Here is a 5073-nt window from a genome sequence, read left to right as displayed (position 1 = left end):
GAAAGAGAGAGAGAGTGGGCATGTGCATGAGGGAGGGTGGGGTTAGGGGAGGGGTTGAGATGGCTGTGGGGAGCGGCAGAGAGAGAGAGGGAGAGAATCCTAAGCAGGCTTCCTGCTGTCAGTGCAGAGCCCAAGTGGTCATGCATTTAAAGTGAAATCACTCCTCATGATTTTATGTTTCTACACCTACATTCAGTTTTCACAAATGCAGGTGCAAAGTATGTTGGGTTAGACTTAACTAAGGTGGTTTTCCCAAACAAATTGGAAGAAGCCAAGAGGAGCAAAGCTGCTGAGAACATAAAAAAGGGAGTCATTAGAATGACAGGCCACAGATTCTATTCTGAATAAGGAAGGAAGAATGGATAGCAGGGGAATGAGGGATGATTTAAAAAAGTATGAAGATCAATGATCTGTAGTCCTGGTGGGGATGAAAAGCTGATTTTATCAGTAATCTTGAGAGGTAGGAGAGGTCATACTTATGCATGAAGCTACTAAGACTCAGGTATGTTAATGTTCTTTTCTAAAATGACGATAATGCAGTAAATAAACAGAAGAACTTTCACTGCAGCCTGAATAGTTTGGCTCTAACTCCTTTTCCTGGACCTGCAAAATTATTCTGCAGCCCTGTCCAACACTGATTTGCTGTAACCTTCCTAGTTATCACAAGCTCTCAGGGGTTAACTCTCACTTAGGGTCAGCTTAGGATTCCTACATCATCAGTCAGACCCTGATAAAGTTCCGATTATATTGTTATTTTTGGTAATGATTTAAATTCTAATTCGCTGAAATAAATGTTTTCAGGAGAGAGGAAACATCTCTTTAAGAAAATAAAATTAGTTCCATGGCCATAAAATATCCATAGTGAATAAGGATGGAGATTGCAGCCCAACATTCCCCAATCCCTTTATATTCTAGCACAATTTAACATTCCTCCAAACTTACTCCTCTTGGATAACCCATTCACAATGTTTCTTCTCTCCTTTTTGGGATGTTAAATTTTGAACACATTATTTACTACCTGCAGTTTTGCTGTTTCTTCATTCTATATAACAATTTGTCTGAAAAGTGCCAAGAATCCTCTTCCCTAAGTGCCTATAAATCTCCTCATAGTGTCTATTTGTTGGGCAGCCCTCCTCCCCCTTGCTAATCTTACCAAGAATTCTTTCAAGGTCATCAAACTTGAAATATGAATTTATAATCATTATGTAATAAGATCTGGGAAAACTTCAGGGGGATACAAGAGAGACTTGTTTGGACTTTTGGGGGGGGGGTACAAACTGATATTTATTCTTCTGCCAGTATCAATAAATAAGAGCAGGTGCAATTTATGTGTGTGTCATCATTCAGAAAATTGACAAAAATGACTACCAAGTTGTCTCTTAAGTAAACCGGTTATCATTTAGGATCAGGGTCAGAACAGGTAGAGTGGTTATGTTGATTTATCTTCTAAGTTGTGTGCCACGTTCTCTGATCATCAGTTTCCTGAGTGTGACCTATCAGCCTTGAGAGACACCCTTTCAAGTAAACAACACCAGCACATTATGCCTTTGAGGGGCTTCACCACAACTGTAAAACAATAAATCAAGAGCAAATTCCTCCTAAACTTATGTTGCTAAGATATTATGGTGAGAGAACAAGAAGTACCCTGGAGAAATTAAAATAAAATACTTTTTCATAATTGGAATGCAAAACTCTGTCTGTCCTCGGTGTCCAAATTGCTGTCCTAAGGAGAATCTGTGTTTAGAAAATACACTTGTTATCTTAGTATTTTCTCCTTTTTTATCACTCCTAAAAGGCCTTATTTGCCCTTGTTTTTATTTCTCTTTCCCTATTCCACCATATAATTTTCTCTTACACTTATTTATTTTTGATTTCTCAGTAGCTTACCCTACTTGATTTTCTATACAATATTGAATTCCTGCCAGTTCTGTAAAAACTCATTTCAGATCGCTTTAAAGTGTGATTTTTCTCAAACCCCAGATGCAATAAATGTGAAACACTGTGCCATGTGGAAATTCCAGTCACTGCATTTGTTTGGTTAAGACAACTTAATTGCTTGCAGAGCCAGCTCCAGTTTCAGCTAAAACAAATTCAATGGCTGTTGTGAGTAAGGTGAGAACAAAAAAGAAATAATATATCACCTGTCTGCCAGGGGCTCTTCACGGCACCTATCATTGGCAAGAAGTCAATGTTAGAGGGAAGGGTGTCAAAGAGGGTGAGAATAGAGAATGGAAAACTAATGTTCCTATGAAATTATTGCTGAACCAGAGGTAGAAAAATCATATCAGTATCAAGCAAACTTTTCCGATAAGAGACAATTGCACAGAAGAGGCCACGGAGAGACTTTATCACAGTAAAATGTATTTAAAAAGAGAGAAAGACATTCTTTGTTCAAAATCTGAGTCTCTAGAGATATCAAATCAAAGAGATCTGATAAGCTGTGGCTGAAGTAGAAGCAAGTTGACATTGCCCAAGATGTATAATTTTTTAGTGTATACATTGTTTTGAAATCTCATTATGACTCCCCTCTAACTCAGAAACTTCTATTGTGTATTTAAGAGAAGATTGAGGTTAGGAAATGAGAAATGGCTTGGCCCAATCCCAACCAAACCACACAGATCCCACAGGTAAGGGGGCATGGAACAGATAGATGTTGATGAGAGAACCCCGATGCCCACTGGAACTTTGTATCTTAAGACTATCTCCCATGTACAGGACTTTAGGGCAATAAAGGGAACTATCAGAGAAATCTTAGGGAACCAGTATGCCCACTTTGGGCAAACAATATATTTTGATAGGCTGTGCAGACTTACTTCCACTGAAGGTCATGCTCAAAAGAAACCATAATGTTCAAATGGGTGATATTGGCAAGAACTGTGCCACAGGGGCCAAATGACAGCAGCACATGCCTTTGAGAATAATTCTGGGCTCCTTCCACCCAGCAGTCCCTAAGGATATTGTTTTATCTGTATCATCCAGTGAGACCTGTGAAAGCCTGGAGCATTAGAGTTCCCTTTTCAAGTAAAGTACTTGAAAAATTAATCAAGGAGAATCCATAAATTCTCTATCTAAAATGAGTTGATATTAGATAGCAATTTTTTATAGCAGTTCACTATACAAATATCCTTGAAAAGATAGTTCAGAAAATAAGGGCATCTAGCAATTCACCGTGCAAGACATGTAGAAACGCAAAAGACCATAGAGAATGTCCCCTACCACAGCCTCTCACTGAATGGCTGTCCCAGAGATTAATATTTATGCAAACAGTATCTATAGGGCAAAGCAAGAACCCCCATCCCACACTTTTTATACTCTCAGTGATTGTCGGAAAAACATATATTCCAAATGCAGTCCTCAGGGCCTGTTGCAACTTCTATCTCCTCATGTACTTCTCTATCATTTTGTAATAACTGAGTGGCTCTATTTCGTAGTAAAATGCTCCATATGATTTACTGAGTCTTTTTATCTGATGGGCATCTTGTCAAGCATTCTATGTGACTTATATCGTTTAAGGCTTGCATTAAGGTTATAAATGAGATATTAGGGGCGCCTGGGTGGCGAAGTCGGTTAAGCGTCCGACTTCAGCCAGGTCACGATCTCGCGGTCCGTGAGTTCGAGCCCCGCGTCAGGCTCTGGGCTGATGGCTCGGAGCCTGGAGCCTGTTTCCGATTCTGTGTCTCCCTCTCTCTCTGCCCCTCCCCTGTTCATGCTCTGTCTCTCTCTGTCCCAAAAATAAATAAACGTTGAAAAAAATTTTTAAAAAAATAAATGAGATATTATTATCCTTATCTTACAAAGTAACAAGATTTTCATTCAAGACTGTATGGTAAATCTTCTCTGTGACCTACATACACACTCACATACAAACACCCACACAAACTTATACACATACTCAAACTACCCCCACTGATACCCCAAAAGGAGTTGATAAAATTTAAAAAGAAACACTATAAAGATGTAGCCATTCTTGAATACAAAATCAATACCTCTATGCACTGAAAAAGTAACAAAGCTATATAAAGCAGTGAGTAGGACTAAAGAAACAGCCTCCTGGGCTCCGCATATGAAAGCAGGCAATGGAATTTAGGTACTTGAACTGAAGGTACTCCCATACAGTAGGGTTCCAGAGCCAAAACCATTGCTTAAAACAGGGGTCCTACTCTTTCCCTTAAGCATGACACTGAACACCCTAGTGTCACCATGGGCCACTGCCCTGCCCAGTGTTATTGTATTGTAAGAACAGGCCATATCCAAACTCTTCCTTCTGCAGACATGTCCCTGGTGCCAAGATCCACATCTTTGACCTGGGGCAGGATAAGGCGAAAGTGGATGAGTTCCCACTATGTGGCCACATGGTGTCAGGTGATTATGAGCGGCTCTCCTCTGCAGCCCTGGAATCTGCCCATATATGTGCCAATGAGTACATGGTGAAAAGCTATGGCAACGATGGCTTTCACATCCAAGTGTGGCTCCACCCCTTCCACGTCCTCTGTATCAACAAGATGTCCCATGTTGGGGCTGATGGACTCCAGACAGGTATGCGTTGGTGCCTTTGGAAAGCTCTGGGGCACCAGTGGCCAGGGTCCACCATTGGCCAAGTCATCATGTCCACCTGTACCAAGCTGCAGAACAAGGAGCATGTGATTGAGACTCTACTGAGGGCCAAGTTCAAGCTCCCTGGCTGCCAGAAGACCCATATTTCCAAGAAGTGGGGTCTTACTAAGTTTAAAGTGGACAAATTTGAACAAATGGTGGCTGAAAAGTGCCTCATCCCAGATTGCTGTGGGATCAAATACATACCTAATTGTGGGCCCCTGGACGAAGGGCAGACTCTGCACTCATGGGAAACTTGGCAATGCCCCAATAAATCCTACCTCCTGCAAAAAAAATAAATAAATAAATAGAGCCCTACTGGTGAAGAGGACTTCAAAAGGTGACCATTGTCACAGAATGGAGCTTAGATAGAGCTACATTTTGATAGAACCATAAAGGGCAAAAATTCCTTCCTTCCAGCACTGAGGCTTAGATGACTAGTGGTTCACTAACTAGTCTGTGATATGCACAGTACCAACA

The 5073-nt window shown here is 40.8% G+C and overlaps 1 pseudogene; it reads left to right on the top strand.

Moving 5' to 3' along the window:
* Nucleotides 1-4200: 4200 nt before the first annotated feature.
* On the top strand, nucleotides 4201-4648 carry LOC112865034 (large ribosomal subunit protein uL16-like; annotated as a pseudogene).
* The last annotated feature ends 425 nt before the right edge of the window (nucleotides 4649-5073 follow it).

Source organism: Puma concolor, chromosome D1, assembly GCF_028749965.1.
Source record: "Puma concolor isolate L17-30 chromosome D1, mPumCon1.1.hap2, whole genome shotgun sequence".
NCBI classification, from domain to species: domain Eukaryota; kingdom Metazoa; phylum Chordata; class Mammalia; order Carnivora; family Felidae; genus Puma; species Puma concolor.
Note: the sequence above shows the minus strand (reverse complement) of the source record. Positions and strands in the feature narration are given on the sequence as shown.